The sequence below is a fragment of the Bidens hawaiensis genome, unplaced genomic scaffold, assembly GCF_021521415.1.
Source record: "Bidens hawaiensis isolate Kalapana, Puna unplaced genomic scaffold, B.hawaiensis_p1.1 tig00026838_1, whole genome shotgun sequence".
Lineage (NCBI taxonomy): Eukaryota > Viridiplantae > Streptophyta > Magnoliopsida > Asterales > Asteraceae > Bidens > Bidens hawaiensis.
In genome coordinates, this window is record NW_027494320.1 from 99,635 (window position 1) to 110,075 (window position 10,441).

The following is a 10,441-nucleotide window of genomic DNA, read 5'->3' on the forward strand; positions in this document are numbered from 1 at the left end:
AGGGTTTTTCCCTCTTCTTTGCTATCTCATACCTATAGTACGAGTATAACTTTTTATTAGTCGGATATACAATCCGGCTTAAGACCTCTAGTCTCTTTTGTAAAATCTTTACCTCGGTTTTATTTTCTTTATGAACCTTTAGTTCAAAAACATCTTTTCTTTATTTTAAACCTTTAGTTTAAACTATCATTTCTTTCTTTTCTTTTTCAAGTTAAAACTCTTTTTTTAACTTATTTACTTTTCTTCTCTTTTATAAGATAAACCTCTAGTTTATCTTGTTTTCTTTTTCTTAAACTCTACGTTTCTTCTTTATAAAGAAACGTATATTTTCAATTTTCTTTTACTTATTATTTAAGAATAATAACCTTAAATAATTTTATCAACTAGAACTATTTTCTATTTCCATCTTTTCCTTTTCTTTTATAGTATGTTTAAACCTATAGTTCAACTAGAACTATTTTCTATTTCCATCTTGTTTGTTCGTTCTATATCCTTGGATGATATAGTAAGTTCATATTTTATAATGTCGTAAGTAATTGTAAATCGCTAAACACAGTGGCCAATTGTGTTTAATTATTTACCTTACCTTCAGTATTCTAAATATTAACTAGGTATTTCTCGGATTCAATCTATCGAATCTCTTCGCAGAATCTTTATGACATTTTATCCTTTTTAACTTACTCATTCTTGATAGCTTTCAAGATTTTCATACTTGTTTTACGTAATCCCTTGTTTCATGGTTTTGATGGATTTTTTTCCGTTTATTTCCATCAGTTATACCCTTGAACTTTTAAAGTTCGGATAATTGATTTTCCTTTGAATAGACATGCTTTGTTTAATTCATCATTCACTTTAGTTCTTCTTTCTATAGATGATGATTTATTAATTAACATACTTTCTTGTATTTTGAAATTTTACTATCTCTTTTTCTTTGAATATAAGCATTCTAGTGTAGAGACACGATCTATATGCTAATATTTTCTTTATATATATTAGGGACTTAAATACCCATTCATCATTACAAAATCTCTCGTTAAAGAACGAGTTTGTAAATGGGTTACAAGAGTTAACTAGACTAATAGTTATTTCTAATGCCTTTGGATCATTTGGCATACTCTTGTCTTATTCTATTCATGATTGTTAGACGTTCCTTGTGCATTTAATTTATTTTAGCTTTTCCTTTCTTAATACCGCTTTCATTTGCGTTGTTTGTCTTATTCGGACATTCTGAGATGAAGTGTCCGTTTTCTCCACAGCTACAACTATTATTCTTCTGCAATCGTCTTCAAAATGACCGAGTTTCTTGCAAAAGTTGCATGTGATCAATGGAATATTTTTGGGAAAGTTAATTGGTCTTAAACATTTCCCGTGATGCCTTTTGCCACAATTTTGGCAGATTGGTCTTGTGAATTTAGGCGGTCCTTTTTCTTTCTTGCTTTTCTTTACTTATTTTGTTTTATTAATCTCTTTTTCCTCCGATTTTATTACATTTTTTGCTACCATCATAGATTCGGAGGTTGTTTGTGGTACATGTAATTTTACTAACCTTCTTGTTTCTTTTGGTAGCCCAGATATGTATTTCATCATTTTGTCAAACTCCAAATCATCTAATCGCGGAGTTACTTGACAATATTCCAAGAATTTAGCATTGTATTCCTTGAGATTGTTATTAACAACCTTCTGGTCCCATGGCAGGATTTGATTTTGTTTTATTTTGTTGATTGGACAAAATTTCTGTAGAACAAGATCTCTAAATTCTTCCCAACTTAAATCGTACATTATTTCATTTCCTTTAACTTGAATTATTATTCACCACTCAAGAGCTTTATCTTTGAACATCTGCGAAGAACACCAAATGGCTTGTTCACTTGTGCAGGTAAGATTGATTCTTGCTCCTTAAGCCAATTCAAGGTGGATATGATATTTTCATTTCCACGGAATTTCTTAGGTTCATAGGCTTTGTAACTCTTAAAAACATTTTCCGATTGAAGTTTAGGTTTCTTCTTATTCTTATTCCTTAATTCGTCTCACGACTAAATTGGTTATAACTTTATTTTGAAGAATTAAGCTCGCTTTGAGTCCTTTTTCTTGATTCAAATTTTCTAGGGTTATTGAGCATCTTCATTATTGGAGCTACAACTTCATTAATCATCTCTCCGAACCTCGTCTCTAAACTGGTCATTCATTTCTTCGTTTCTCTTACTTCTAACTTCTTTGGAAGAGTTTCCTTTTATATTTTCTTCTTTTGACCTACTACAATTCATGGATATGTTTAATTAATTATAAAAATCAAAGCATATCTTGTACTACGCAAGATTTTTTACTATGAAATGGTTTATTGCTACCAATTGGACGAATGTATCGTCTTATTGCATATATCATTTATAATCCATATTCACTCATTCATTATGTTTGAGGATCTTTATTTCTTTATATCATCTACTAATTGATTTACTTTATTTGATCATGATTCAAGTATTTTACCTTTGTTTTTGTTTGCTGCAATCCCTGTTACTATTCATATAGTAAATTTTGGGATAGAGCTAAACTTATATTTTTCTTCTTCCTTTTCTGTCGGAAGTTGCCTTTTCTTTTAGTCGAACCATAGTCGACTATTTCCACATATAGATTAGGTGTAAAGATTTTCTTATCTTATCCGTATTTTTTTTCTTATCCTTAATTCTTTTTATATATATCTATCATTTAAATTTTGATATTATTTAAACCTTTACTAAACTTATAAAATCTTGTAATAACATATTTCTATCTATCACTTGATCAAAGCCTAAGTATAACTAAATACCTAATTCGCTAAGATCGATGGCTCTGATACCAACCTGTCACACCCCGACTTACGGCCTAGGCGTGTGACCAACAGTTGTTTCCGGTTTTGTAAATATATCAGAGTTTATTTTAGCGGAAGACTTTTCATTATTTAAAATAATATATTTATATACTTTGAAAAAATATAATTTCTTTTGTTAGAAAAGCTTCTCGGGTAAAAAACTACCCACGTATTTGTATTTATAAATCTTTGTTTAGTTTAGAGTGTTATTAAAACAATGAGCCATCTCTACCTTGCGAACATTCACTTCATGAATGGCTCCAATTCTTGATACTGTAATTTTCCTGAAATGTTAAAAAAAATACGTCAGCTATATGCTGGTGAACTCGATGACGCTAAAAATATGTTTCTTTTACTTGATCACCCCTCGAGACTACGTAGGTCCGTCTCGGCCCATCGTGGCTTAGGAATAACCAAGTTAAAACAACAAAATTCATAAACTCTGTCTCTACACTCGGATCCCCCCAGCAAACATCGCAGCGTTCGACTAGTTGAGTGCCTATACGTATACACAAGGTCATACTCACCGCAGGCAGCGTAATTTTGACCAGGTGTGATGTGCCCATCACATATGTAAGGATCCAGACAAACGTACACGATAGCCTGAGGCCAGTGTTTATACCCTCGTTTATAAATGTTTTAGAGACACTTAGTCTCATGTAAACCTTTTTCATTTAACACGTTGACTCGTTTGAAAACAAATTTGTAAAGTTGGGGCGTATTCACCTTTTTGATTTGGATCGGCTTCAATACACCGTCCAAGGGTCTTTCCCGTTGCTATCTCGCACCTATAGTACGAGTATAACCTTTTCTTTTGGATCAGCTTCGATACACTGTCTGAGGGTTTTTCCCTCTTCTTTGCTATCTCGTACCTATAGTACGAGTATAACTTTTTATTAGTCGGATATACAATCCGGCTTAAAACCTCTAGTCTCTTTTGTAAAATCTTTACCTCGGTTTTATTTTCTTTATGAACCTTTAGTTCAAAAACATCTTTTTTTTATTTTAAACCTTTAGTTTAAAATATCATTTCTTTCTTTTCTTTTTCAAGTTAAAACTCTTTTTAACTTATTTACTTTTCTTCTCTTTTATAAGATAAACCTCTAGTTTATCTTGTTTTCCTTTTCTTAAACTCTACGTTTCTTCTTTATAAAGAAACGTATATTTTTAATTTTCTTTTACTTATTATTTAAGAATAATAACCTTAAATAATTTTATCAACTAGAACTATTTTCTATCCATCTTTTCCTTTTCTTTTATAGTATGTTTAAACCTATAGTTCAACTCATATATCTTTTATTATCATATTCGGACCTATAGTCCGACATGTTTTCCTTTTCTAAAATCCACGTTTTCCAACAACGTATACTTATATCTTTTATTTTATATTAATAATAAAATCAATATATATATATATATATATATTCATTTACTTATTATTATTTAAACTATCTTTAAATAATATTTTTATCTTTATTTATTAATAAAGATTATTTTATTTGTTTCTTTATTCCTTATCTTTTTATTATTATTTGAAATCTATTTAAATAATAATAGTTATATTTATATATTTCTCTTTATATAATTTCTTTCCTTTATTTTCTTTTGTATATTTTCGAGGTATAGACTATACCCTTAACTAGGGTCTAAGCCTTTATTATTTTATTACTATTTTAATCAGGCATTATGTCTATCTTGTTTGGCTTATTATTTTCTAAACTCATGGGCAGCACTTCGACGCTTGCATGTATATCGAGAATCTTGATCAACACCTCCTTGGCACGCAAATCGAGGCACACCGGTCTTCAAGTCTCACAGGCACGCATTTCGGGGCGGGTTGTCGGGTCGTCTTGGGTCGGCACGCACTTCGAGGCGGGTCGTCGGTTCATCTCGGGTCGACACGTACTTTGAGGTGGAATGTCGGTCATCTCGGATCGGCACGTACTTCGAGGTGGAACGTCAAGTCGTCTCGGATCGGCACGTACTTCGAGGTGGAACGTCAGGTTGTCTCGGATCGGCACGTACTTCGAGGTGGAACGTCAGGTTGTCTCGGATCAGCACGTACTTCGAGACATTGTCGTCGGTATTTCGGGGTATCGTTGGTTTAATGGCACGGATTACGAGGTAATATGTCGGAGTTTTATGGTCACGGAAAACGAGGTGGTCAGTACAGGTTTATCGAGATATTTTTAGAGAGATGTTAGAGAGAGAAAGAGTGTGTGAAAAAATGGTGTGGCCAAAGCATGATATTTATAGACTTTTCCCGGGACCCATCGCGATACGCGATGGTCCCTTGATCATGCCATCGCGTATCGCGATGAAGGCATGGTGAGTCACCACTCGGACCGCCACGTGGCGGACGCGATGCCACGTGGCAACACATAATGCCACCAGGTGACACGTGTCGACACGTGTAACCTTATCATGGCTTTATGTCATGTGGTTCCCTGTCAGACCTCATCATCGCGATACGCGATGACGTTTGGTCTATGGCCGTCGCGTATCGCGATCAGGCCTGGTGACCGATTTTTCATTTTTGATTTTTAAGTTTAAAAACTTGTCATTTTTGGTCCTTTATCTTTTTGAACTTGGTATTTTTGACTTGTTATTTTCGTGATATTACATTAAACCAATATGTATTGAGCATGTTTTTTCAATCTACACAAGTATTGATCCAAAGGCTACAACACTCCTTCATACCGTCTAATGTATGTTTGTATGATAAATTTCATGTTTTGCTAAATAATATATGTTATTCTTGAATATGGCTGTATATTATGGTTTTATAATGGCTTGAAAGATGGTTTTTTTTTTAAATTGTGATATTTTTAAAGGCGGATAAATTTTAATTTGGTTAAACCTGAAACCCGACCCGAATTTACTCAACCTGTTCTATCCGAAAACCGAACAAACCGAACTTATTTGGATAGGTTCTTGGGTCAATTTATTTTGATTTCAAACCCGAACAACCCGATCCAAACAACTCGAAATCTGAATAAATAACCTGAAGAACACCCCTAATATATGTAATCAAATAAAATTTCATTTTTGATATAAAGTAAGAACTTTGATTACTTATCCACTTTATGGGTGATTGTATTTATTTATATGAATATAGATAGCTTTTACTTTCTACTGAAATTTAATATTGATAATTAGCATTTATGTTTGGTGACCGACTACGATGGTACTTTCTTATTTTAACACTGAATTATAAAATTTTAATTCAACTATCGAGTTCAATCCGATCTCAACCAACCAAGTATTACTGTAGTGGGCCTTCAGACAACAGGTTTTCACGGGAACAAAAGATGGTGCGTTTGGGCTACCCAGTGTTGTCTATGATTACGAGCGTATAGATTGCCTTGTGTCATTGGATTATCCCGAATAACCATACTTTATTCGTTGATCGTTCAAACAAAAAAATATATAAAATCAATCGAGTAGAATACTTGAATAACTTTATTTATTTCCCATTTTAATTTATTCGGCCCCTGTAGTAGAGTTGGATGAAATAAACCGATTAACCAAACTGGTCTGGAAGCAATTGAAAGCGTAAATTCAGAACCGAAATATAAATCTTTTCATCGAAAGCGGTTACAAGCCGGTTAATATTTTGGATTATTTTCGAAACAAAAATGAATTTTATTAGGGTCAGAAATAGAAATAGAAATAGAAATAGAAATAGTTATGGTGTAGAATGCAGGAGGCTTCTTCATTTTTTTTGTGAATTGAATCTCGATCTATTTTGATTTTTGATAATAATATTATTAATGGCGGCGGAAATTACAGTACATCATCAACAAATCAGGAGGTCTCATATTCTGCAAGGTATATATAAATAAATAATACCCAAATTGAATTGTCTGTCTCTAATGATTTAGTTTTAGGGTTTTAATTGAATGATCAAATAATAATGTAACAGGATTATGGATTGCAATGAAGAATGGATACCAATGACAGCCTGAGATTGGCCAGTCTCTGGCATTCGATGCACGCCATCTCTCAGCAGTTGTCCCCCGTTCCCGGATGCTCCGGTATCGAGCTTCTCGAAGCCGACACCTTTGATCTCCATTGCTTTCAGTCTCTTATCGTATGTTGCTGCTGTTACTTTAATTTGACTGGATAAGTGTTTGTTAAAAGTCACTAGTTACATCCTGGGTGTTAATGATTATCATAATTCATACATCCTTATATCCGCATTGATACCTGCAGAAACATATTATGTATCTGAAAAATAATACAATTCTTCATATTATATATAATAAGAAAAGCTATTATATATCATCTAATTAGTACCAAAGAATCAAGATTCAAATGTAATTCCAAAACTTGAATAACAAAATGTTCAAAGTAAGTACCAGAATGTTCAAAACTTGAAAACCAAAAGTTCAAAAAGAAATAAACAGTAAAGGTTCAAATGATCATTGTTCTTGATCCGTCATCAATACCATTAGAGGTGGAACTTCAAGAAGCGAGGGCCTAGGATCTAAAAGCACATATATCGGGCTTCGCTTGGAAATTGGGCCTAGGCGCAAGAAGCGAGGGATTTTAATATACATCAGATAACGAATTCGCTTTTTGTCTAAAAGTTTAATATTTATAATACTTTCTGAAATCGGAGTTTTAAAAAGGGGTCGGGGATGGTATAAAAAGCGCATTTGGTAATCTATCAGATGCAACTGACATATAATCCAAATAATGAATTAGGTTTTGGTTTAAGACTGAACCAAAACATGAATTTAATCATTCATGTTATATAATGTTGGCACACAAAGTTCAGACTGGTCTGGTATTTAGTCAACATCAGACTGAACCAAAACAGGAATAATTTGTTTGCATGAAGCGTGTTTTGGTAGAAAACTGGAAATCAGGTAACGGGCCTAAATCTGTCCATTTTTTTACTGTTTTACCTCTGAAGTGAAGTAATAACTATGCAAGCAAATTATTGGAAGATTAGCTTTACTTTAAAGTGGCATGGGTCAGTTCTGTTGTTCGTTAGCTCGCTTTATAGCGGACAATAAATAGTGACAAAGAAAACTAAGGAAATGGGTGACAACTATAAACCACATAACGAATTTGTTTTGGGTTTAAAAATATACTTTTTTAATCATTTATGCGACCGTAGTTCTAAACAGGCAAGGTCAGGAATAGTTTTCGTCGTGCTGGCATAGGAAGGCCAAACGGGCCAGTTCCTTAGTCAACTCTTATAGTTTAAAATGTTGTTTAAATAGAGTTTTACATCGGATAACAAATTCGTTTTTTGTTTGAAAGTTTAATTTTCAATCGGGATTTTAAAAACGGGACAGGCCAGGGCTGGTATAAAAAGTGTATATGGTCATCTGTTAGATGCAACTGACATATAATCCAAAATTAAACCAATAAAAGTTAACACTTACCAATCCTAAGCACAGAAACCCTGACAAGGACCCACCCCTAAAAGACATCACATAACAAACTCATAATTGTCACATAACTATCCACAATTACTGGAAATTCACCTTAACGTAAAGACGCCAAACCAAACCAGACCAAACACATGCACCAACCAACGACATCTGATAAACGAAGATGAACACATGATCGGAAGCCAGACAACATGCAAAGCATAAAGCAACCAACACAGTTAATAAAGAAGAGATGGACACCTGTAATGTACGGGGCTTAAAAATATAAACCTTTACAACAATTGGGCCCCACCTTAGTGGTGTAAATACCCCCCCCCCCCTCCCCAAAAAAAGAAAAAAGAAAGAAAGAATTCCATTTGTCCTGGCCAAGACTCGAACCCAGGAATACAACGAATCATGACATAACAAAATCCCCCAGGTTCCATCCTGGCATAACCAGACTTAAGTTAGAACTTCAATCATTCTATTATAAACCAACATAAATTTCATCAAAAAAAAACCCATCTGTGGCACCAAATCCTTCTTTAGTCTAATTAGATAATTAAGTTGAAGACTTAAGTATATTTTCTTTTAATATCAGAAGCAGACATATACACTTTGTTGACAAACGGGTTGCTGATACCCTCAAGTTAACCAAAATTGTTATGTGTTTATTTGAACATTGGATGAGCCTATTAATGCAATATATAAAAAAAGTGCCCCAAACTACCTTGTTTATTATTTTCAAAATTTTAACAAACTTGTATTAGTTTTCAAGCTTAATACTAAATGATGCTTTTACATACTTCTTATACTACTGGTTGGGAAAACTGAAAATTGAATATCTAGTTTTTAATGCTAAAAAGTTTAAAGCTTTTATCGAAATGGGTTGGTCAAGTCAACCTGAACCTGACACATAGAGATGACAATTGGAGGGGTTTTGGTAATCCGTGTCCCATACCCAATTATAAAACCCGTTACTCATTATTCATTGGGTTAGCGATATACTTGTGGGCATCGGGTATTATGTGGCAAAAAGTTACCTATTTCTTATTGGATGCATGTTACCCGAAATGTGATTTAAATCTCACCTCATAAACTGACTAGATACATGGAATACTCAACTACACTTCTAAAAACTCCATAACTTTAATAATTTCAAGTTTTTTGTAACAATTTCAACATACCATTTAAGATATTTTTTAAAAGTATATAATATGTAATTTTTTCGGTTTGGATACAGTAAACGAGGTTGGGTAATTTGGGTAGGCATAACCTAACACCATAACTGTCTTAAACCTGTGAAATTTTTAAAACTGATGGCATACCCTAATACCTGTCCCCAAATGTTTCAGTTTTCCCGCCAGGTTCATTTGTCATCTCTACTAAATGGGGAAGTCTATGTTATGAGACTAATATAAAGTTACTGTAACACTCCCTTTTATTTTTATTTATTTTATTCTTTCAGTGTTCAATATCATCTCCCTCTCTCTCTCTCTCTCTCTCTCTCTCTCTCTCTCTCTCTTGGCATGCATATGTCGGCTACATATCCTTGTAGCAAGTAGGATTATTCAAAAACCGTTGAAAAACCCAATTGAACTGTTCAAACCTAAGCAAGTCAGCCCGTTTGTTTGAGATTACAACAGTTATGTTTCATGGTTTGATGGTTTTTACGGTTCGGTCCTGTTCGAAACTTGTAACCAGCTGTTTTTTAACCTTTATTATTTGTATATTTTTATGTAATACGGATTATATTCAGGAACAATCCTTTTCTTTTCAAATTTTTATAATACAAATTAATGATTGAAAACAAGAATTGTTTTTAACCGGTAATTACTACCAAAATAGATTTTATACAACTTTACTAATTAATTGTATATCTGGCAGGTACAAAGCTTTTTGTGGTATCCGAGCCTGGAACACAAAATATGGAGAATCTGTTGAAACATATTTATGAACTGTACACGGATTATGTTCTAAAGAATCTGTTTTATGAAATGGAGATGCCGATAAGGTGTGAGCTTTTTGATATTAATTTGGCACAAGCAATACAAAAGGACCGTGTTTCGTATCTCGGGCGGTGATGAAAAAAATGTTTTTTAAAATAAACGCATATTTATGTATCCGAGCCGATCAGGGTTATTGAGTTGTTGAATTGAAGAATGTTTGTTAAGTGATGTTATTACTTGCAGTTATGTCTTTTAAATGT

General features: G+C 33.3%; 1 pseudogene; it reads left to right on the forward strand.

Moving 5' to 3' along the window:
• The first annotated feature begins 1,855 nt into the window (after positions 1–1,855).
• Positions 1,856–10,441, forward strand: LOC143574092 (uncharacterized; annotated as a pseudogene).